The 24,457-nt window shown below is 41.2% G+C and overlaps 13 non-coding genes across 13 annotated transcripts; all 13 read left to right on the top strand.

Moving 5' to 3' along the window:
* Window positions 1–2,574: 2,574 nt before the first annotated feature.
* Window positions 2,575–2,646, top strand: TRNAC-GCA (transfer RNA cysteine (anticodon GCA)). Its single transcript has one exon. It is a non-coding gene; the product is annotated as a tRNA-Cys (tRNA).
* A 1,010-nt stretch (window positions 2,647–3,656) lies between these two features.
* On the top strand, window positions 3,657–3,728 carry TRNAC-GCA (transfer RNA cysteine (anticodon GCA)). Its single transcript has one exon. It is a non-coding gene; the product is annotated as a tRNA-Cys (tRNA).
* Window positions 3,729–4,744: 1,016 nt separating this feature from the next.
* TRNAC-GCA (transfer RNA cysteine (anticodon GCA)) lies at window positions 4,745–4,816 on the top strand. The gene has a single exon. It is a non-coding gene; the product is annotated as a tRNA-Cys (tRNA).
* A 2,569-nt stretch (window positions 4,817–7,385) lies between these two features.
* TRNAC-GCA (transfer RNA cysteine (anticodon GCA)) lies at window positions 7,386–7,457 on the top strand. The gene has a single exon. It is a non-coding gene; the product is annotated as a tRNA-Cys (tRNA).
* Window positions 7,458–8,469: 1,012 nt separating this feature from the next.
* Window positions 8,470–8,541, top strand: TRNAC-GCA (transfer RNA cysteine (anticodon GCA)). Its single transcript has one exon. It is a non-coding gene; the product is annotated as a tRNA-Cys (tRNA).
* A 1,013-nt stretch (window positions 8,542–9,554) lies between these two features.
* TRNAC-GCA (transfer RNA cysteine (anticodon GCA)) lies at window positions 9,555–9,626 on the top strand. Its single transcript has one exon. It is a non-coding gene; the product is annotated as a tRNA-Cys (tRNA).
* Window positions 9,627–17,187: 7,561 nt separating this feature from the next.
* TRNAC-GCA (transfer RNA cysteine (anticodon GCA)) lies at window positions 17,188–17,259 on the top strand. Its single transcript has one exon. It is a non-coding gene; the product is annotated as a tRNA-Cys (tRNA).
* Window positions 17,260–18,271: 1,012 nt separating this feature from the next.
* Window positions 18,272–18,343, top strand: TRNAC-GCA (transfer RNA cysteine (anticodon GCA)). The gene has a single exon. It is a non-coding gene; the product is annotated as a tRNA-Cys (tRNA).
* A 1,005-nt stretch (window positions 18,344–19,348) lies between these two features.
* TRNAC-GCA (transfer RNA cysteine (anticodon GCA)) lies at window positions 19,349–19,420 on the top strand. Its single transcript has one exon. It is a non-coding gene; the product is annotated as a tRNA-Cys (tRNA).
* Window positions 19,421–20,432: 1,012 nt separating this feature from the next.
* TRNAC-GCA (transfer RNA cysteine (anticodon GCA)) lies at window positions 20,433–20,504 on the top strand. Its single transcript has one exon. It is a non-coding gene; the product is annotated as a tRNA-Cys (tRNA).
* Window positions 20,505–21,515: 1,011 nt separating this feature from the next.
* On the top strand, window positions 21,516–21,587 carry TRNAC-GCA (transfer RNA cysteine (anticodon GCA)). Its single transcript has one exon. It is a non-coding gene; the product is annotated as a tRNA-Cys (tRNA).
* Window positions 21,588–22,599: 1,012 nt separating this feature from the next.
* On the top strand, window positions 22,600–22,671 carry TRNAC-GCA (transfer RNA cysteine (anticodon GCA)). Its single transcript has one exon. It is a non-coding gene; the product is annotated as a tRNA-Cys (tRNA).
* A 1,010-nt stretch (window positions 22,672–23,681) lies between these two features.
* On the top strand, window positions 23,682–23,753 carry TRNAC-GCA (transfer RNA cysteine (anticodon GCA)). The gene has a single exon. It is a non-coding gene; the product is annotated as a tRNA-Cys (tRNA).
* The last annotated feature ends 704 nt before the right edge of the window (window positions 23,754–24,457 follow it).

Genomic DNA, 24,457 nt, shown 5'->3' with positions numbered 1-24,457 from the left:
GTACATCTAGGGGGCAATGATTTGGTCACCACCGGTAGACGACTTCTCCTGGAGGCAATGCTTTCCACTGTAAGTTGGTTGGCGAGGAGAGTTCCGGGGTGCACAATTGCGTGGTCCCATATGATCCCACGAAAGGTGTGGCGGGGGGCTATTTCTGTTCCTGCTTTGAATCATTCTGTTAGAAAGCTTAATAACAAAATGAGTAGGTTGTTCCGTTCCAGGACATTGCATTCTATTTCGCATGGCTGTATTAATGATGACAGTATGTATTTGGGGGATGGTGTGCATTTGTCTCGGGTGGGGAATGAGTTACTCATAGGAGACCTCTTAGCATGGTTAAAAACGTTATAACATGACCTTTAGGTAGGAGCTTTGTGGGGGGTCCGGATAGCCGGTCAACTATCCGGCCTGTGGCGGTAAGGTCATGATCGGTGAGCACTAATTGGAAGATCCCTATGAGTGGGCGTCACCCAACACGGATGGGAGCGCTCGGGAGAGGTGGCCATTGGCCCCTCAACGGGGAGGCGGTCCCTTCTAAGCATGGGTCGCCGAAAGAAAGGAAAGGCGGTCAAGGCCCCTTCCTGTGTAGGAGGGGTTACAGCCCCCTCCTGTGGAATTTCCCGGGGCCAGTGACGTCTGCGACGGCAGATGTGGTAAGTTGTGCGGGGTTTGGGGGGGGTCTACGCTACCTTCTAGATACCTCACACGAGTCCTCGAACGACCTTTAAGTGGCGTCGAGTTTTATTGGTGCCCCCGTCAAGTCAAGGGAAATTGGTAGTTGCACTTGAGGTACGCCTCTGTGCTGTCGCCCCTCCCAAGTGGGGGGGGTATTTCTGGTTAGGGATCTTGACACCGGTTACGACCTTGCCGTTGGCCCTTAAACGTTAGGATGTACAATTTCAAAATTGCAAGTCAATGTTTTGTAGGATATTAGGTCGGCTAGGAGAACCTCTGTATTAGAGAATCTGTTAAGGTTAGCCAAACATCGCAATGTGGTAATGAAATTGTACATTAATATGAAACTGTTGATTTAATGTTTTAATTTTGTTTTAATAAATACGGCCGGGAGGGTCACTCCCTCCCTCTTCCAAAAACTTCAAGAACTGTTTCCGGTTTCCCTCCTTTGGGGATTGTGTTGAGAGGGGGTGGCGGGTATCTCAGCCATATGGAAAGGGGCGACCACTCGGTCCCCCCGAACTTATGGCAGAGTACCACGATCCCCCCGGGAAGCCATCTTGGGCGGGAAGCGAGTCTCGGCTGGTATGCCCGAAGCGGCGTAGCCGGGGCGCGCTTTTTCCCGCCCTAGAGTGGGCTGGCCTAGACACTGACGCGGCTGGCCACGCCCTCGGGGCAGGCCGGGGCGGGGTTACGCCCGCCCTGAAGACGGATAAAAGGGGACGCAAGACCAGAAGGCATCCTCTTGTTCCTGTGCTCTGAAGCTGCACCTCCTCGCTGCACGTGAGCTCGAGACGGGACGAAGAGCCAATTTTGACCCACCCACCAGCCCCTGAGGACAGCCAGTTGTTTTGAATAAAAGTTGATGGATAATTCTAAATTCGTTACAGGTTGTGGTATTATCGTGTTGATTTTGAGTATGTAATAAAGAATGGTCTATGTCATTTATGTTTTATGATTAAAGAAATTCGGCTTTAGTGTTCATTTATAAGCATGCTTTTAATACGCTCGTAGTAGCCAATGTTTTTGGTTTTAGTTTAGTAGGTTAGTGAGCATTGTCGTATTTATTTTGGTCGGGCGGTAAGGTCATGATCGGTGAGCACTAATTGGAAGATCCCTATGAGTGGGCGTCACCCAACACGGATGGGAGCGCTCGGGAGAGGTGGCCATTGGCCCCTCAACGGGGAGGCGGTCCCTTCTAAGGATGGGTCGCCGAAAGAAAGGAAAGGCGGTCAAGGCCCCTTCCTGTGTAGGAGGGGTTACAGCCCCCTCCTGTGGAATTTCCCGGGGCCAGTGACGTCTGCGACGGCAGATGTGGTAAGTTGTGCGGGGTTTGGGGGGGGGGTCTACGCTACCTTCTAGATACCTCACACGAGTCCTCGAACGACCTTTAAGTGGCGTCGAGTTTTATTGGTGCCCCCGTCAAGTCAAGGGAAATTGGTAGTTGCACTTGAGGTACGCCTCTGTGCTGTCGCCCCTCCCAAGTGGGGGGGGTATTTCTGGTTAGGGATCTTGACACCGGTTACGACCTTGCCGTTGGCCCTTAAACGTTAGGATGTACAATTTCAAAATTGCAAGTCAATGTTTTGTAGGATGTTAGGTCGGCTAGGAGAACCTCTGTATTAGAGAATCTGTTAAGGTTAGCCAAACATCGCAATGTGGTAATGAAATTGTACATTAATATGAAACTGTTGATTTAATGTTTTAATTTTGTTTTAATAAATACGGCCGGGAGGGTCACTCCCTCCCTCTTCCAAAAACTTCAAGAACTGTTTCCGGTTTCCCTCCTTTGGGGATTGTGTTGAGAGGGGGTGGCGGGTATCTCAGCCATATTAGCATGATCCTCTCACTCTTTCATGATGTACTGATATATTGTCATTCTGATCTTGGCTGACAGCTGGGGATATAGCTCAGTGGTAGAGCATTTGACTGCAGATCAAGAGGTCCCTGGTTCAAATCCGGGTGTCCCCTCACACTATTTTGAATCTGCTGTTTGTAGTTGGGAATTTTCATGAATCCCATTTGGATCATCTTTGACAGAGTCAGTGTTCCCTTGGATGTTACACTTTAATACCATTACAGTGTTGCTGATTAAAACTTGTGAGTAACTGCATTTTTTACACTGGGCTTGGTATTCCCTATGGGAAATTTCTGAAACATCATTGATCTATGTTGGAATTCGGCTCTACCTTTCACAGCTCTAAACAAAGGGAATGGACTATGAAACCAATTGACAAATTTGTTATACTGTTTGGTGCTCTCTTGAATCGCACTAAAGAAATGGCTTAGAATACTGGGCAGCTATGCAATCAATCTATTTCTCATTACACCTGTGTCCTCAGTCTTACATATATTCCATCTCTTCTCAGTCCATACAAAGTATGTGTTTGTTTGAAGCACTTCATTTTTGTGCAACTTAGGAACTATTTAATTTCTCCTTGAAAGCTCTGCCTACGTGCAAGATGTACAAACCCTCGTTGCAGTTGCAAGAAGGCTGGTCTGAAGAATCAGGCCAGTTGCAAGCACAAAGTGGCTTTTTTTGATGTATTAAATCAAAGGTACTTGAAAGGGGTGTTTGGGTGTTACTTCCAAATACCGAATTGTAGTGGTATGTAGAAATGTTTTTCCATCGTAATTTGGCCAAAAAACAATCATACTTCACCACCATCTCGGTGATTGTGGTAACCAATCATCAAATGATAATGTGTCACGTAAAAACCTCTTCCCCTTTAAGAATGTTTCAAAACAATCATTGTATGTAGAGGCATTGGTCTTATGTACCACGGCCTATTCAAATAAAATTGCAATTAAAAAATTAATCTGTTTTTTAAATGATCCAGTTTTACTTTAATAAATAATATTAAGGAATACTTCTCCTGTTCCACAGTTTCAAGCCTGTACTTTCCGGCACAACTTAGCATGATCCTCTCACTCTTTCATGATGTACTGATATTATGTCATTCTGATTTTACTGACAAGCTGGGGATATAGCTCAGTGGTAGAGCATTTGACTGCAGATCAAGAGGTCCCTGGTTCAAATCCGGGTGTCCCCTCAGACTATTTTGATTCTGTTGTTTGTAGTTGGGACTTTTCATCAATTCCTTTTGGATCATCTTTGACAGAGTCAGTGTTCCCTTGGATATTGCACTTTAATAGCATTACATAGTTTGCTGCTCAAAACCTGTGAGTAAATGGAGTTTTAACACTCGGCTTGGTATTCCCTTTGGGAAATTTCTGAAAGATCATTGATCTATTTTGGAATTTGGCTCTTCCTTTTACAGCACTAAAGAAAGGGAATGGACTATGAAACAAATTGACAAATTTGTTATACTGTTTGGTGCTCTCTTGAATCGCACTAAAGAAATGGCTTAGAATACTGTGCAGCGATGCAGTCAGTCTATTTCTTATTTCACCTGTGTCCTCAGTCTTACATATATTCCACCTTTTCCCTGTGCATTAAAAGTATGTGCTTGTTTGAAGCACTTCATTTTTGTGCAACGTAGGAACTATTTAATTTCTCCTTAAATGCTCTGCCTACGTGCAAGATGTACGAACCGTTGTTGCAGTTGCAAGAAGGCTGGCCTGAAGAATCAGGCCATTTGCAAGCACAAAGTGAGTGGCTTTTTCTGATGTTTTAAATCGAAGGTCCGTGAAAGGGGTGTTTGGGTGTACCTTCCAAATACCAAATTGTAGTGGTATGTAGAAATGTTTTTCCACCGTAATGTGGCCCAAAACAATCATACTTCATCACCATCTGAGTGATTGTGGTAACCAAACATGAAACAATAAGGTATCCCGTAAAAACCTCTTCCCCTTTGAGAATGTTTCGAAACAAACATTTTAAGTGCAGGCATTAGTCCTATGTACCACTGCCTATTCAAATAAAATACCAATCAAACAAATACATATATTTTTTTTAATGATCCATTTTTCCTTTAATAAATAATATTAAGAACTACTTCTACAGTTCCACAGTTTCAAGGTTGTACTTTCTGGCACAACTTAGCATGATCCTCTCACTCTTTCATGATGTACTGATATATTGTCATTCTGATCTTGGCTGACAGCTGGGGATATAGCTCAGTGGTAGAGCATTTGACTGCAGATCAAGAGGTCCCTGGTTCAAATCCGGGTGTCCCCTCATACTATTTTGAATCTGCTGTTTGTAGTTGGGAATTTTCATGAATCCCATTTGGATCATCTTTGACAGAGTCAGTGGCCCACATGCATCATTGTGTCATTTTGCATTTCTTAATTTGCGAAAAATAAGGAATCGCAAATTAAGAAGTGCAAAATGCTATGCATCATTTTTTTCGGTATTTCTTTGTGATTCGGTAAAAATCGCAATTTTTACCGAATCCCAAAGAAATATCGAATTCTTAAGTTAATTTTCGCAATTCAACAAGGACTGCAGGCGGTCGCGAGCTGGATGACGTCTAATTGTCTCCAGCTGAACGCTAGTAAGACCGAGGTCATGGTTTTTGGCAGACAGCCGGATCTGTGGGGGGAGAGTTGGTGGCCTGGGGATCTGGGTCCTGTTCCCATCCCAGTCGCCGAGCTTAAGAACCTCGGGGTCTGGCTGGACCCTGCCCTTACGTTTGTGTGCCATACCAAACGCACGGCAGCATGCTGCTTTGGCATCCTGCGCGGGCTTCATCCTGTGCTTAAGTTCTTCGATGCCCCCACCAGGCAACTCATGATCCAAGCCACTGTGATCTCCAGGCTGGATTATGCGAGTTCCCTGCTGGTTGGTCTGAATCAGGCAGAGATCGGGCGCTTACAAAGGATTCAGAACGCCGCAGCCAGAGCGGTGGTAGGCCTCCCAAGATTCTGTCCTACCTCTAGTACCCTGCGGTCACTGCACTGGCTTCCGGTGGCCCAGCGGATCCAGTTTAAGGTCCTCTGCATCGCCTATAAAATTTTGAAGGGGTCCCCAGCAACGATCCTTATGGCCCTCCTTGCGAATTACACCCCAGCGCGACTCCTAAGATCTGCGGACTTAGAACTGGCTGTTGTGCCACGCTTCAAGCGGAGTAGAGCTGGAGGACGCTCGTTCCGAGTACGCGCGGCGGTCCTGTGGAACTCCCTGCCCCCGGCAATTCGCGCTATGAGAGATTTGCTTTCCTTTCGCCGCGCGGTGAAAACCCTTTTATTCCCTTAGTTGTTTTATATGTGTGTCTTTTGGTTTAGTTGTGTTGCGCAGCTGCCTTGTCGGGCGCCAGGACGCTCCTTAGCTGGAGCATCTGTGCGCCAAATAAAACGCATAACATAACATAACATAACAATTCCCATTGATTCCTATGGGCCAAAAGGCCCATAGGAGTCAATGCAAATTGCGAGTGGCACTTAGAAAATTTCATGGGTGCAGGGGGGGGTCCAAAGGACCCCCCCATGCACCCCTGAAATGTATTTTTCGCATCATGTTGCACACACACATGTCCTAAGGACATGTGTGTCCGTAACATGAATGTTGAAAAAAAAGCATTTTCAACATTTTAAACACTTTTTCCAAATTTACCGAGTGGTTCAACCACTCGGTAAATTTGGCACCCTATTTGCGAATTTTCACTTTTTAAAATAATGATGCATTGCTTTTAAGAAATCGCACATCTGCGACTTCTTAAAAGCACCCGCAATTTTAGAATTCGCAAACATGTTACGAATTCTAAAATTGCTTCATGCATCCCAAAAAGCACTTTTGCATTCGCAAACGGCCGATTTTAAGGAATCGCACCGTTTGCGAATGAAAAAGTGCTTGATGCATGTGGGCCAGTGTTCCCTTGGATGTTACACTTTAATACCATTACAGTGTTGCTGATTAAAACTTGTGAGTAACTGCATTTTTTACACTGGGCTTGGTATTCCCTATGGGAAATTTCTGAAACATCATTGATCTATTTTGGAATTCGGCTCTACCTTTCACAGCTCTAAACAAAGGGAATGGACTATGAAACCAATTGACAAATTTGTTATACTGTTTGGTGCTCTCTTGAATCGCACTAAAGAAATGGCTTAGAATACTGGGCAGCTATGCAATCAATCTATTTCTCATTACACCTGTGTCCTCAGTCTTACATATATTCCATCTCTTCTCTGTCCATACAAAGTATGTGTTTGTTTGAAGCACTTCATTTTTGTGCAACTTAGGAACTATTTAATTTCTCCTTGAAAGCTCTGCCTACGTGCAAGATGTACAAACCCTCGTTGCAGTTGCAAGAAGGCTGGTCTGAAGAATCAGGCCAGTTGCAAGCACAAAGTGGCTTTTTTTTTATGTATTAAATCAAAGGTACTTGAAAGGGGTGTTTGGGTGTTACTTCCAAATACCGAATTGTAGTGGTATGTAGAAATGTTTTTCCATCGTAATTTGGCCAAAAAACAATCATACTTCACCACCATCTCGGTGATTGTGGTAACCAATCATCAAATGATAATGTGTCACGTAAAAACCTCTTCCCCTTTAAGAATGTTTCAAAACAATCATTGTATGTAGAGGCATTGGTCTTATGTACCACTGCCTATTCAAATAAAATAGCAATGAAACAAAGTAATCCGTTTTTTAAATGATACATCTTTCCTTTAATAAATAATATTAACTACTACTTCTCCTGTTCCACAGTTTCAAGCCTGTACTTTCTGGCACAACTTAGCATGATCCTCTCACTCTTTCATGATGTACTGATATTATGTCATTCTGATTTTACTGAAAAGCTGGGGATATAGCTCAGTGGTAGAGCATTTGACTGCAGATCAATAGGTCCCTGGTTCAACTCCGGGTGTCCCCTCAGACTATTTTGATTCTGTTGTTTGTAGTTGGGACTTTTCATCAATTCCTTTTGGATCATCTTTAACAGAGTCAGTGTTCCCTTGGATATTGCACTTTAATAGCATCACATAGTTTGCTGCTCAAAACCTGTGAGTAAATGGAGTTTTAACACTCGGCTTGGTATTCCCTTTGGGAAATTTCTGAAAGATCATTGATCTATTTTGGAATTTGGCTCTTCCTTTTACAGCACTAAAGAAAGGGAATGGACTATGAAACAAATTGACAAATTTGTTATACTGTTTGGTGCTCTCTTGAATCGCACTAAAGAAATGTCTTAGAATACTGTGCAGCGATGCAGTCAGTCTATTTCTCATTTCACCTGTGTCCTCAGTCTTACATATATTCCAGCTTCTCCCTGTGCATTAAAAGTATGTGCTTGTTTGAAGCACTTCATTTTTGTGCAACGTAGGAACTATTTAATTTCTCCTTGAAAGCTCTGCCTACGTGCATGATGTTCAAACCCTCGTTGCAGTTGCAAGAAGGCTGGTCTGAAGAATCAGGCCAGTTGCAAGCACAAAGTGGCTTTTTTTGAGGTATTAAATCGAAGGTACTTGAAAGGGGTGTTTGGGTGTTCCTTCCAAATACCGAATTGTAGTGGTATGTAGAAATGTTTTTCCTCCGTAATTTGGCCAAAAAACAATCATACTTCACCACCATCTCGGTGATTGTGGTAACCAATCATCAAATGATAATGTGTCACGTAAAAACCTCTTCCCCTTTAAGAATGTTTCAAAACAGTCATTGTATGTAGAGGCATTGGTCTTATGTACCACTGCCTATACAAATAAAATAGCAATGAAACAAATTAATCTGTTTTTTAAATGATCCAGTTTTACTTTAATAAATAATATTAAGGACTACTTCTCCTGTTCCACAGTTTCAAGCCTGTACTTTCCGGCACAACTTAGCATGATCCTCTCACTCTTTCATGATGTACTGATATTATGTCATTCTGATTTTACTGAAAAGCTGGGGATATAGCTCAGTGGTAGAGCATTTGACTGCAGATCAAGAGGTCCCTGGTTCAAATCCGGGTGTCCCCTCAGACTATTTTGATTCTGTTGTTTGTAGTTGGGACTTTTCATCAATTCCTTTTGGATCATCTTTGACAGAATCAGTGTTCCCTTGGATATTGCACTTTAATATCATTACAGAGTTTGCTGCTCAAAACCTGTGAGTAAATGCAGTTTTAACACTCGGCTTGGTGTTCCATTTGGGAACTTTCTGAAAGATCATTGATCTATTTTGGAATTTGGCTCTTCCTTTTACAGCACTAAAGAAAGGGAATGGACTATGAAATAAATTGACAAATTTGTTATACTGTTTGGTGCTTTCTTGAATCGCACTAAAGAAATGGCTTAGAATACTGTGCAGCGATGCAGTCAGTCTATTTCTCATTTCACCTGTGTCCTCAGTCTTTCATATATTCCACCTTTTCCCTGTGCATCCAAAGTATGTGCTTGTTTGAAGCACTTCATTTTTGTGCAACGTAGGAACTATTTAATTTCTCCTTAAATGCTCTACCTACGTGCAAGATGTACGAACCATTGTTGCAGTTGCAAGAAGGCTGGCCTGAAGAATCAGGCCATTTGCAAGCACAAAGTGGCTTTTTCTGATGTTTTAAATCGAAGGTCCGTGAAAGGGGTGTTTGGGTGTACCTTCCAAATACCGAATTGTAGTGGCATGTAGAAATGTTTTTCCACCGTAATGTGGCCCAAAACAATCATACTTCATCACCATCTGAGTGATTGTGGTAACCAAACATGAAACAATAAGGTATCCCGTAAAAACCTCTTCCCCTTTGAGAATGTTTCAAAACAAACATTTTAAGTGCAGGCATTGGTCCTATGTACCACTGCCTATTCAAATAAAATATCAATCAAACAAATACATATTTTTTTTTTTAATGATCCATTTTTCCTTTAATAAATAATATTAAGAACTACTTCTACAGTTCCACAGTTTCAAGGTTGTACTTTCCGGCACAACTTAGCATGATCCTCTCACTCTTTCATGATGTACTGATATATTGTCATTCTGATCTTGGCTGACAGCTGGGGATATAGCTCAGTGGTAGAGCATTTGACTGCAGATCAAGAGGTCCCTGGTTCAAATCCGGGTGTCCCTTCATACTATTTTGAATCTGCTGTTTGTAGTTGGGAATTTTCATGAATCCCATTTGGATCATCTTTGACAGAGTCAGTGTTCCCTTGGATGTTACACTTTAATAACATTACAGTGTTGCTGATTAAAACTTGTGAGTAACTGCATTTTTTACACTGGGCTTGGTATTCCCTATGGGAAATTTCTGAAACATCATTGATCTATTTTGGAATTCGGCTCTACCTTTCACAGCTCTAAACAAAGGGAATGGACTATGAAACCAATTGACAAATTTGTTATACTGTTTGGTGCTCTCTTGAATCGCACTAAAGAAATGGCTTAGAATACTGGGCAGCTATGCAATCAATCTATTTCTCATTACACCTGTGTCCTCAGTCTTACATATATTCCATCTCTTCTCTGTCCATACAAAGTATGTGTTTGTTTGAAGCACTTCATTTTTGTGCAAATTAGGAACTATTTAATTTCGCTTCCCATTCATTCCTATGGGCCTTTTGGAGAAAAAACCTGGACTGGGGCAAGATGGCCGCTAAGCTGCTGTAGGAGGTAGTCGCACCTACTCCCTCTCCTGTATCATGTATGGAAAAAGCATGCTGAAATGAAGAGTTATGCTGATCTTCCAGATAACTAGCAGCGGGAAAGAAGGATCCGAAGCAATAAGGAAAGCACTGTCAATCCTACTGGGCTACCTTGAAGTGAAACTGACGAGAACGCTTAGTCAAGGTATTGCTACACTGAAAAGGATGGCACAGCGCACAGGGGCAATCCCTAAATCAACAGCGCCAAGCAGAAGAGCCGCTGTAACAAGTGGAACCGTTCAAAAAGCGCAGCCCAAGAAAGGAGAAAAAACAGAAAAAACCGCCAAGGAAAAGGAAAAGGAAAAGACTGAATCTAAGGGTGCGCTCCAGGCAGGAGCCGCGGTGTCAAAGGAACAACAGCAACAGAAGCGCCATCAATCGGACAGCGGGAACACGAAGCAAGCAAACAGTGTACCTGGCAAAGATCCTCGGCAACCCACAGTCACGGAGGCTTTTGCAGCCAGGATGCAGCCGACGATTCTAATCACGGAAGACACAGCGGCCCCGGGCGCTGAAACGAACACGGAAGCTGAACGCTGCAACCGCGAGGATGCAAGCACGGTGGTTGCCGAGCAACCGGTGTCTCAGGCGTGCGTGCAGGAAAGAGCCGCGCTCAGCGAGAAGGCTCCCGTGTCTGCTCCAGGGGATTCAGACGCGGTAACAGACGCTGTAACAGACACCACTGCAGACGCTGCTACAGACGTGGACACATTAGAGCCGGAGGAGGTAGGAGAACTGACAAATAATAATAACAGTAACGAGCAAATGCTGGAAGCTCTGTTAGAAATAGATATTGCACCTACGCCTGGGGACAGCAATACTCTAGGGCAATCCACCTGGGGAAGTATGAAAAGCGTAGAAAGTCGGGCTATTAAAGGTGGTAAAGGAAGGAGAATACTTTCCCCAGAGGCAGAAAAATTCTATACTGGGACTGAAGGTTCTGATTCCTCGCTGCGCTCAGAGGAAGAGGATAGTACTACTGATCTCTCACTAGGTTCTGAGTCTGAATCTGAAGGGTCCCATATTAGCGGTCAGAGAAATAAAGATACACAGCGGAAAAAAAGGCGTACTATGATAAGAAGAGACAGAGACATTGATAGAGCCGCATCAAGCACAAACAGGAAACTGCTTTGGGACTATGGCAGTACCTCCAAATTGTACCAGGACCAAGAGCTAGGCGTCACCCCCGATAATCACTCTATAAATATCTCCCAAGATGCAGCCGAAGCACCACCACAAGCGACTTTGGATGGGATGTTTGCCATGCTAAAACAAATGCATATAGTAGCTCGTCTGGAGAGCAGGAGAGCTAGACAGGATACTAAAAAAATACAGGCAAGCATCAGAAAGATGAATAAAAAATACGAGGAGGTGGAAGAAAGAGTGGTTCAGGTTGAGGAAAGAACCGGTAGGTTGGAGGACGAAGTCACAGACTGGCAGGCGTCTAAAGCGGAGCAAGGGAAAGTGATTGAGGATCTACAATGGAAGCTCGAGGATTTCGAGAATCGTCAGCGAAGGAACAATCTAAGATTTCTGGGACTAGAAGAAGGACTGGAAGGGAATGATCCAAGAGGGTTCATGGTCAAACTGCTGAAAGGTGCATATCCAGAGTCACACTGGCAGTGGGAGCTAGAAATCCAAAGAGCGCACAGATTCCCACTGACGCAGAAGAAAACAAGAGACAATAGTCAGAATAATCAGAAAATCCTTCCTAGGGCAATGCTAGTTTTCTTTGGAAATTTTTTGGCTAGGCAAGAAGTTATGGAATCTGCCAGACCAGAGAAAAAAAAATCAGTTGATGGGATCACATTTTTCACGAGGCCGGACTTTTGCCACACAACCGTTGAAAGAAGATGGAAACTTAGACAGCTAATCACCCCATTTCAACGTCAAGGCTCTGAAGCGTACCTAATGTTTCCCTCAAAGCTGAAAGTTGTTACTGGTGGTCGTGTTAGAATGTTCTTTTCAGAAGTAAAAGCAGGCGAATATCTTGCAGAAATCACGGAGAATCAGAAAGGAAAGAGAAGCAGGGAATCGGACCCAGTATAGGCTTTATATTTCAAGTTAGACTGAAGCATAGGAATATACGGGTAGGCTGATCAGGAGAGAGGGAGGCGACGCTGCAGCAGCGTGTAGCCACACATAGGTCATGACTGACCTATTTGCCTGTAGTAGGGGGGGGGTCTGTAAGGGGAGGGGGGACAAGGGGGTGGGAGAGGGTGGGGGGGGGGAAGGGGATGGTGTAGAATTTAGGTTATGCACAGCACAAGGAAAGAAGTTATGTGGACACAAACAGATGACAATAGATAGATTAAGGATGATAATTGTGGTTCTAATCTACAAGTTTAGATGGCGTTAAGAGTTGCAACCATTAATATCTGCGGTTTAAACGATGGAGGGAAAAGACAGAAAGTTGCAGCCATGTGTAGACTACTGAAATTGGACGTTATATGCTTTCAGGAGACACACGTGAGAGGAAAGGATAAATATCTTATTGATCAATTAGGGTATGAAGTATTAGCATACACAAAACAAGATGTAAAAATGAAAGGGGTGGCAATTGTTGCAAAGAAGGGGATCATGGTGGTTAAGAAAAAGAAGGAGGATGAGGAAGGGAGATGGGTGATGATTGAAGGGGAGACTGTTGGAGGACGTTATACAATTGTGTCTGTCTATGGCTCCAATGATGATGAACCTGAGATATTTGAACTACTTGATATCGAGCTGGCATTATGGGCAGAACCAGTAATTTTATGTGGGGATTTCAATGTTGATGGGCTATCAGGATTGTGTAGGCCGGGAGGGGGGATGAAGGGTGATCGCAAGAAGAAAACTCGTAGAGCTATCACTCATTTAATGGACAATAATGCTCTGGTTGATGTCTGGTTAGCACAAAATCCCGTGGGAACGGGTAGTACCTTTTACTCGGCACCCCATAAGGCTGTTGCTAGATTAGACTATTTCCTAGCCTCCAGTACCTTAGCTACAAATTTAAAAATAGAAAAACTGCCCAGGGTTTTCTCAGATCATAACCCACTGGTGATGACTATACCTCAGAACTCCAATGCTGCAGGTAGAGAATACAATTGGACCTTTGAAAGAGGGTTGCTTAAAGAAGAAGACTACATTAATAGAATGAATATATGGATTAGGCAGTTCTGGGAGTTAAATAGAGGTATGGCCTCCGTAGGAGTGGTCTGGGACACATTCAAAGCAGGGGTAAGAGGGGAAACACTGGCATATACTCTGCATAGGAGTAAAAAAGAAAAGCTTGAATTAATAAATAGGCTACAGGCCTTAACAGAGCTAGAACAACAGCTTATCCAGGCGGTTATTAATCAGGGGCCTTTGGAAGAGGTTTTATTGGAAATAGAACTAAAGAGAGCAGAGACTAGCGAAAAATTGGCAAATAAAGCGGCAAGTAACTACCTGGCAAAAAGGGAGAAATGTTATGAATTTAATGAACGAGTAGGACATATGTTAGCAGTCCGTATTAGACAAGATATGGCAGCAGGAGAAATTAAAGAAATTCGTGATAAAAGGGGAAATGTGATGACCAAGGCAGCAGATGTGAGGGAGGTGTTCAGGGAATTTTATTCTGAGCTATACGATCAGGACTTGGGTGACGTGGAGGATGAGATTGAGAACTACCTAATGGATATCCCCCATAAAGAACTGGGTGAGGAGGATAAGGAGATGTTGGAATCCACTCTAACGCTGGGTGAGATCCATATGGCAGTAACCAAACTCCCGTCAGGAAAAGCTGCGGGACCCGATCAAATTCCGGCGGAATTTTATAGAGTTTTTTGGGATACCCTGGGGGTTGACATGTTGGAAACTTTGAGACACGCGCAGAGAGGGGAAAATACACCAAAATCGTGGGCCGGCGCAAATATTATAGTTATTTTGAAAAAAAACAAATCACACTTAGATCCAGGCTCATATAGGCCAATAACGCTTATGAATGCGGATGCGAAAATCTACTCCAAGGCTCTCTCCCAAAGACTAAGTAGGGTAATTGAGGGGATGGTAGTCGCAACACAGCACGGATTCATACCTGGCAAAGGGACCACTCAACACACCAGACAGATGGTTACCATATTAGACGCAGCAGGTGTTACAGGAGACCCTGCTTCAGCCATTTTCTTGGATGCAGAGAAGGCCTTCGACAGGGTCTCCTGGGGGTACCTGTGGAAGGTCTTGGAATGGTTTGGGTTAGGGGCAGGATATATAAAGGCCATAAAGGCGCTATATTTAGAGCCCACAGCTAAAGTAAGAGTAAATAGAGGTTATACCGAGGGCATACGTATAAGGCGTGGTACAAGGCAGGGCTGTCCGGCCTCGCCATTGCTATTTGCCTTAAACCTAGACCCCTTTCTGCGTAGACTGGAAGAGAATACCAACATTCTTCCAATTAAATTACTCACACAGGAGTATAAAACACTTGCCTACGCAGATGACGTGGCAGTGGTTACCCCAGAACCTGGTTTGGCTATCTCAGAAATCGAACAAGAAGCTGTGCGTTTTGGAAACATTGCAGGATATTCACTGAATAAAGGGAAAACGCAGATTATACAAAATAACTGGGTGAATTTTCAGGATATAAGAGTAGCTAATGAAGTGACGTATTTAGGCGTCAAGATCACCACTGACTTAGACAGACTAGTGGAAATAAACATGAACCCGCTATTGCTAAAAATAAAAACTGACACAGAAAGAATGAATAACCTACACCTGACTTTAATGGGCCGTATTAATGTAATCAAAATGGTTACTTTTCCAAAGGTACTTTTTTTTTTCAGGTCTATCCCATTATTTTTTGAAAATACATGGTTTAATAAATTAGAAGCAATCCTGAACAAATTTATTTGGGCCAAAGGAAAAACAAGGAGAGCTTATAGACATTTAACGGTAGGCAGAGATAAAGGCGGCTGGGGGGCGCCGGATTTCAGGCTCTACTATTGGGCAGCTGTAATACAGTATTGCTGGGGGCTTTTAGGAGGGGGAGGCAGAGAGAACACAGGAGAAACCGAGACAGGATCAAATAATGCCTACAACGTCTATACAACACTATTGGGGGAGGAGGCTGAAAATGGGTTCCTAAATACAATAGATTTTAGTTATTTCAAGCATACAAGATTTAAGACCTTAAAGGCAGCCTACAGGGTGTGGCAAGGAGTGTCGAAAAAATTGGGATTGGGTAGGTTTAATAACTATACGCGGCTATTTTCAAATTGTTCATTACCGGAGGAGATTTTTAGGGATGGTACTATGCGAGACTGGCATAATAAGGGGATAGGGAAAATAGGGAATTTATTGGACAATCAGGGGAATATGTTACAGTTCGCGACTTTAAAAAGTAAATTTGGGCTAGAAAATAACAGCTTTTTCAAATATCTCCAGGTTAGGAGCTTTTTAACTCAAAAACATGGTGGTCCGGCCGGAATGGGACATTGTAAAGTGATGGAATATTTAGAAATAACTAATAAGTGTACAATTAGACAACTTTATGTAGAATTGAAAGGAAATAAAACAGATGAAAGGACTAAGTATGCACAAAAATGGGCTGAAAAATTGGAGTCAGGATTAGAAACTTTCCAGACGTCTTTGGATCTGGGCAGAACAGTGTTATGTTCCGCGACTCTTCAATCACAGCACTTCAAGACGGTATTTTCCCTCTATCATACCCCGGCCAGAATAGCACAATGGGGTGGCACGTCAGGTATAACATGCCCCCGCTGCAATTCAAATGAAGCAGATATCATACACATGTTTTCGCAATGCCCACAATTGTTTACCTTGAAAAAAGCCATAGAGGACTTTTTTGATAAATCACTCAACCTTAAGATTCAACTCACTGATAAATTAGTTATACTAGGGGTGGGTTGCACGGCAGATGATATGCCAGTAGAGTTTATTTTTGTCTCACTCGCAGTCTATCGTTTATGTGTAGCAAGAAACTGGCTGAATAAAGCTCCCCCCCCATTTCAGGAATGGATTGCAAGTCTGCTGTCAATATACAACCTAGAAAAAGCAATTTATGAAAGAAAAGGAAGGAGGGCTAAGGCTTTAGGTAATAGGATATGGCAACCTATTACGGGGTGGAAAAATAGTAGGATGAACCCAGCACAGTGAAAGAAATACTCTTTCTTTTTTTCTTTGTATTCTATGGTCTTTATCCTGTTTATTTCCTCCCTTTATTTCATTTTATATTCAGTTGTCGTTCTTTTATTAATTGATGTATAAATGTGGGCATCATTTATGCGTAGGATTTTTATCTATATGCTTTCTGTTTTTGGTATGCCACAAAATGTATGATAATGTACTTAAGTATTTATGTAATCAGATTGTGCTGTAATCAAATGCAGGACAATGTTGAGAAAAATTCTTTGAAAATGTTTAATAAAATTATATAAAAAAAAAAAGGAACTATTTAATTTCTCCTTGAAAGCTCTGCCTACGTGCAAGATGTACAAACCCTCGTTGCAGTTGCAAGAAGGCTGGTCTGAAGAATCAGGCCAGTTGCAAGCACAAAGTGGCTTTTTTTGATTTATTAAATTGAAGGTACTTGAAAGGGGTGTTTGGGTGTTCCTTCCAAATACCGAATTGTAGTGGTATGTAGAAATGTTTTTCCATCGTAATTTGGCCAAAAAACAATCATACTTCACCACCATCTCGGTGATTTTGGTAACCAATCATCAAATGATAATGTGTCACGTAAAAACCTCTTCCCCTTTAAGAATGTTTCAAAACAATCATTGTATGTAGAGGCATTGGTCTTATGTACCACGGCCTATTCAAATAAAATAGCAATGAAAAAATAAATCTGTTTTTTAAATGATCCAGTTTTACTTTAATAAATAATATTAAGGACTACTTCGCCTGTTCCACAGTTTCAAGCCTGTACTTTCCGGCACAACTTAGCATGATCCTCTCACTCTTTCATGATGTACTGATATTATGTCATTCTGATTTTACTGAAAAGCTGGGGATATAGCTCAGTGGTAGAGCATTTGACTGCAGATCAAGAGGTCCCTGGTTCAAATCCGGGTGTCCCCTCAGACTATTTTGATTCTGTTGTTTGTAGTTGGGACTTTTCATCAATTCCTTTTGGATCATCTTTGACAGAGTCAGTGTTCCCTTGGATATTGCACTTTAATAGCATTACAGAGTTTGCTGCTCAAAACCTGTGAGTAAATGGAGTGTTAACACTCGGCTTGGTATTCCCTTTGGGAAATTTCTGAAAGATCATTGATCTATTTTGGAATTTGGCTCTTCCTTTTACAGCACTAAAGAAAGGGAATGGACTATGAAACAAATTGACAAATTTGTTATACTGTTTGATGCTTTCTTGAATCGCACTAAAGAAATGGCTTAGAATACTGTGCAGCGATGCAGTCAGTCTATTTCTCATTTCACCTGTGTCCTCAGTCTTACATATATTCCAGCTTTTCCCTGTGCATTAAAAGTATGTGCTTGTTTGAAGCACTTCATTTTTGTGCAACGTAGGAACTATTTAATTTCTCCTTGAAAGCTCTGCCTACGTGCAAGATGTTCAAACCCTCGTTGCAGTTGCAAGAAGGCTGGTCTGAAGAATCAGGCCAGTTGCAAGCACAAAGTGGCTTTTTTTGATGTATTAAATCGAAGGTACTTGAAAGGGGTGTTTGGGTGTTCCTTCCAAATACCGAATTGTAGTGGTATGTTGAAATGTTTTTCCTCCGTAATTTGGCCAAAAAACAATCATACTTCACCACCATCTCGGTGATTGTGGTAACCAATCATCAAATGATAATGTGTCACGTAAAAACCTCTTCCCCTTTAAGAATGTTTCAAAACAATCATTGTATGTAGAGGCATTGGTCTTATGTACCACTGCCTATTCAAATAAAATAGCAATGAAACAAATTAATCTGTTTTTTAAATGATCCAGTTTTACTTTAATAAATAATATTAAGGACTACTTCTCCTGTTCCACAGTTTCAAGCCTGTACTTTCCGGCACAACTTAGCATGATCCTCTCACTCTTTCATGATGTACTGATATTATGTCATTCTGATTTTACTGAAAAGCTGGGGATATAGCTCAGTGGTAGAGCATTTGACTGCAGATCAAGATGGCCCTGGTTCAAATCCGGGTGTCCCCTCAGACTATTTTGATTTTGTAGTTGGGACTTTTCATCAATTCCTTTTGGATCATCTTTGACAGAGTCAGTGTTCCCTTGGATATTGCACTTTAATAGCATTACAGAGTTTGCTGCTCAAAACCTGTGAGTAAATGGAGTTTTAACACTCGGCTTGGTATTCCCTTTGGGAAATTTCTGAAAGATCATTGATCTATTTTGTAATTTGGCTCTTCCTTTTACTGCACTAAAGAAAGGGAATGGACTATGAAACAAATTGACAAATTTGTTATACTGTTTGATGCTTTCTTGAATCGCACTAAAGAAATGGCTTAGAATACTGTGCAGCGATGCAGTCAGTCTATTTCTCATTTCACCTGTGTCCTCAGTCTTACATATATTCCACCTTTTCCCTGTGCATTAAAAGTATGTGCTTGTTTGAAGCACTTCATTTTTGTGCAACGTAGGAACTATTTAATTTCTCCTTGAAAGCTCTGCCTACGTGCAAGATGTACAAACCCTCGTTGCAGTTGCAAGAAGGCTGGTCTGAAGAATCAGGCCAGTTGCAAGCACAAAGTGGCTTTTTTTGATGTATTAAATCGAAGGTACTTGAAAGGGGTGTTTGGGTGTTCCTTCCAAATACCGAATTGTAGTGGTATGTAGAAATGTTTTTCCTCCGTAATTTGGCCAAAAAACATTCATACTTCACCACCATCTCGGTGATTGTGGTAACCAATCATCAAATGATAATGTGTCATGTAAAAACCTCTTCCGCTTTAAGAATGTTTCAAAACAATCATTGTATGTAGAGGCATTGGTCTTATGTACCACTGCCTATTCAAATAAAATAGCAATGAAACAAATTAATCTGTTTTTTAAATGATCCAGTTTTATTTTAATAAATATTATTAACTACTACTTCCCCTGTTCCACAGTTTCAAGCCTGTACTTTCCGGCACAACTTAGCATGATCCTCTCACTCTTTCATGATGTACTGATATTATGTCATTCTGATTTTACTGAAAAGCTGGGGATATAGCTCAGTGGTAGAGCATTTGACTGCAGATCAAGAGGTCCCTGGTTCAAATCCGGGTGTCCCCTCAGCCTATTTTGATTCTGTTGTTTGTAGTTGGGACTTTTCATCAATTCCTTTTGGATCATCTTTGACAGAGTCAGTGTTCCCTTGGATATTGCACTTTAATATCATTACAGAGTTTGCTGCTCAAAACCTGTGAGTAAATGCAGTTTTAACACTCGGCTTGGTGTTCCCTTTGGGAACTTTCTGAAAGATCATTGATCTATTTTGGAATTTGGCTATTCCTTTTACAGTACAAGAGAAAGGGAATGGACTATGAAATAAATTGACAAATTTGTTATACTGTTTGGTGCTTTCTTGAATCGCACTAAAGAAATGGCTTAGAATACTGTGCAGCGATGCAGTCAGTCTATTTCTCATTTCACCTGTGTCCTCAGTCTTACATATATTCCACCTTTTCCCTGTGCATCCAAAGTATGTGCTTGTTTGAAGCACTTCATTTTTGTGCAAATTAGGAACTATTTAATTTCTCCTTAAATGCTCTGCCTACGTGCAAGATGTACAAACCATTGTTGCAGTTGCAAGAAGGCTGGCCTGAAGAATCAGGCCATTTGCAAGCACAAAGTGGCTTTTTTTGATGTTTTAAATCGAAGGTCCGTGAAAGGGGTGTTTGGGTGTACCTTCCAAATACCGAATTGTAGTGGTATGTAGAAATGTTTTTCCACCGTAATGTGGCCCAAAACAATCATACTTCATCACCATCTGAGTGATTGTGGTAACCAAACATGAAACAATAAGGTATCCCGTAAAAACCTCTTCCCATTTGAGAATGTTTCAAAACAAACATTTTAAGTGCAGGCATTGGTCCTATGTACTACTGCCTATTCAAATAAAATACCAATCAAACAAATACATATATTTTTTTTAATGATCCATTTTTCCTTTAATAAATAATATTAAAAACTACTTCTACAGTTCCACAGTTTCAAGGTTGTACTTTCCGGCACAACTTAGCATGATCCTCGCACTCTTTCATGATGTACTGATATATTGTCATTCTGATCTTGGCTGACAGCTGGGGATATAGCTCAGTGGTAGAGCATTTGACTGCAGATTAAGAGGTCCCTGGTTCAAATCAGGGTGTCCCCTCATACTATTTTGAATCTGCTGTTTGTAGTTGGGAATTTTCATGAATCCCATTTGGATCATCTTTGACAGAGTCAGTGTTCCCTTGGATGTTACACTTTAATAACATTACAGTGTTGCTGATTAAAACTTGTGAGTAACTGCATTTTTTTACACTGGGCTTGGTATTCCCTATGGGAAATTTCTGAAAGATCATTGATCTATTTTGGAATTCGGCTCTACCTTTCACAGCTCTAAACAAAGGGAATGGACTATGAAACCAATTGACAAATTTGTTATACTGTTTGGTGCTCTCTTGAATCGCACTAAAGAAATGGCTTAGAATACTGGGCAGCTATGCAATCAATCTATTTCTCATTACACCTGTGTCCTCAGTCTTACATATATTCCATCTCTTCTCTGTCCATACAAAGTATGTGTTTGTTTGAAGCACTTCATTTTTGTGCAAATTATTAACTATTTAATTTCTCCTTGAAAGCTCTGCCTACGTGCAAGATGTACAAACCCTCGTTGCAGTTGCAAGAAGGCTGGTCTGAAGAATCAGGCCAGTTGCAAGCACAAAGTGGCTTTTTTTGATGTATTAAATTGAAGGTACTTGAAAGGGGTGTTTGGGTGTTCCTTCCAAATACCGAATTGTAGTGGTATGTAGAAATGTTTTCCATCGTAATTTGGCCAAAAAACAATCATACTTCACCACCATCTCGGTGATTGTGGTAACCAATCATCAAATGATAATGTGTCACGTAAAAACCTCTTCCCCTTTAAGAATGTTTCAAAACAATCATTGTATGTAGAGGCATTGGTCTTATGTACCACGGCCTATTCAAATAAAATAGCAATGAAAAAAATTAATCTGTTTTTTAAATGATCCAGTTTTACTTTAATAAATAATATTAAGGACTACTTCTCCTGTTCCACAGTTTCAAGCCTGTACTTTCCGGCACAACTTAGCATGATCCTCTCACTCTTTCATGATGTACTGATATTATGTCATTCTGATTTTACTGAAAAGCTGGGGATATAGCTCAGTGGTAGAGCATTTGACTGCAGATCAAGAGGTCCCTGGTTCAAATCCGGGTGTCCCCTCAGACTATTTTGATTCTGTTGTTTGTAGTTGGGACTTTTCATCAATTCCTTTTGGATCATCTTTGACAGAGTCAGTGTTCCCTTGGATATTGCACTTTAACAGCATTACAGAGTTTTCTGCTCAAAACCTGTGAGTAAATGGAGTTTTAACACTCGGCTTGGTATTCCCTTTGGGAAATTTCTGAAAGATCATTGATCTATTTTGGAATTTGGCTCTTCCTTTTACAGCACTTAAGAAAGGGAATGGACTATGAAACAAATTGACAAATTTGTTATACTGTTTGATGCTTTCTTGAATCGCACTAAAGAAATGGCTTAGAATACTGTGCAGCGATGCAGTCAGTCTATTTCTCATTTCACCTGTGTCCTCAGTCTTACATATATTCCACCTTTTCCCTGTGCATTAAAAGTATGTGCTTGTTTGAAGCACTTCATTTTTGTGCAACGTAGGAACTATTTAATTTCTCCTTGAAAGCTCTGCCTACGTGCAAGATGTACAAACCCTCGTTGCAGTTGCAAGAAGGCTGATCTGAAGAATCAGGCCAGTTGCAAGCACAAAGTGGCTTTTTTGAATGTATTAAATCGAAGGTACTTGAAAGAGGTGTTTGGGTGTTCCTTCCAAATACTGAATTGTAGTGGTATGTAGAAATGTTTTTCCTCCGTAATTTGGCCAAAAAACATTCATACTTCACCACCATCTCGGTGATTGTGGTAACCAATCATCAAATGATAATGTGTCATGTAAAAACCTCTTCCGCTTTAAGAATGTTTCAAAACAATCATTGTATGTAGAGGCATTGGTCTTATGTACCACTGCCTATTCAAATAAAATAGCAATGAAACAAATTAATCTGTTTTTTAAATGAGCCAGTTTTACTTTAATAAATATTATTAAGGACTACTTCTCCTGTTCCACAGTTTCAAGCCTGTACTTTCCGGCACAACTTAGCATGATCCTCTCACTCTTTCATGATGTACTGATATTATGTCATTCTGATTTTACTGAAAAGCTGGGGATATAGCTCAGTGGTAGAGCATTTGACTGCAGATCAAGAGGTCCCTGGTTCAAATCCGGGTGTTCCCTCAGACTATTTTGATTCTGTTGTTTGTAGTTTGGACTTTTCATCAATTCCTTTTGTATCATCTTTGACAAAGTCAGTGTTCCCTTGGATATTGCACTTTAATAGCATTACAGAGTTTGCTGCTCAAAACATGTGAGTAAATGCAGTTTTAACACTCGGCTTGGTGTTCCCTTTGGGAACTTTCTGAAAGATCATTGATCTATTTTGGAATTTAGCTCTTCCTTTTACAGCACAAGAGAAAGGGAATGGACTATGAAATAAATTGACAAATTTGTTATACTGTTTGGTGCTTTCTTGAATCGCACTAAAGAAATGGCTTAGAATACTGTGCAGCGATGCAGTCAGTCTATTTCTCATTTCACCTGTGTCCTCAGTCTTACATATATTCCACCTTTTCACTGTGCATCCAAAGTATGTGCTTGTTTGAAGCAATTCATTTTTGTGCAACGTAGGAACTATTTAATTTCTCCTTAAATGCTCTGTCTACGTGCAAGATGTACGAACCATTGTTGCAGTTGCAAGAAGGCTGGCCTGAAGAATCAGGCCATTTGCAAGCACAAAGTGGCTTTTTCTGATGTTTTAAATTGAAGGTCCGTGAAAGGGGTGTTTGGGTGTACCTTCCAAATACCGAATTGTAGTGGTATGTAGAAATGTTTTTCCACCGTAATGTGGCCCAAAACAATCATACTTCATCACCATCTGAGTGATTGTGGTAACCAAACATGAAACAATAAGGTATCCCGTAAAAACCTCTTCCCCTTTGAGAATGTTTCAAAACAAACATTTTAAGTGCAGGCATTGGTCCTGTGTTCCACTGCCTATTCAAATAAAATACCAATCAAACAAATACATATTTTTTTTAATGATCCATTTTTCCTTTAATAAATAATATTAAGAACTACTTCTACAGTTCCACAATTTCAAGGTTGTACTTTCCGGCACAACTTAGCATGATCCTCTCACTCTTTCATGATGTACTGATATATTGTCATTCTGATCTTGGCTGACAGCTGGGGATATAGCTCAGTGGTAGAGCATTTGACTGCAGATCAAGAGGTCCCTGGTTCAAATCCGGGTGTCCCCTCATACTATTTTGAATTTTCCGTTTGTAGTTGGGAATTTTCATGAATCCCATTTGGATCATCTTTGGCAGAGTCAGTGTTCCCTTGGATGTTACACTTTAATACCATTACAGTGTTGCTGATTAAAACTTGTGAGTAACTGCATTTTTTACACTGGGCTTGGTATTCCCTATGGGAAATTTCTGAAACATCATTGATCTATTTTGGAATTCGGCTCTACCTTTCACAGCTCTAAAAAAAAGGGAATGGACTATGAAACCAATTGACAAAATTGTTATACTGTTTGGTGCTCTCTTGAATCGCACTAAAGAAATGGCTTAGAATACTGGGCAGCTATGCAATCAATCTATTTCTCATTACACCTGTGTCCTCAGTCTTACATATATTCCATCTCTTCTCTGTCCATACAAAGTATGTGTTTGTTTGAAGCACTTCATTTTTGTGCAACTTAGGAACTATTTAATTTCTCCTTGAAAGCTCTGCCTACGTGCAAGATGTACAAACCCTCGTTGCAGTTGCAAGAAGGCTGGTCTGAAGAATCAGGCCAGTTGCAAGCACAAAGTGGCTTTTTTTGATGTATTAAATTGAAGGTACTTGAAAGGGGTGTTTGGGTGTTCCTTCCAAATACTGAATTGTAGTGGTATGTAGAAATGTTTTTCCATCGTAATTTGGCCAAAAAACAATCATACTTCACCACCATCTCGGT

The sequence above is a fragment of the Lissotriton vulgaris genome, chromosome 1_1, assembly GCF_964263255.1.
Source record: "Lissotriton vulgaris chromosome 1_1, aLisVul1.2, whole genome shotgun sequence".
NCBI lineage: Eukaryota > Metazoa > Chordata > Amphibia > Caudata > Salamandridae > Lissotriton > Lissotriton vulgaris.
This window is presented reverse-complemented; position numbering and strand designations above follow the sequence as displayed.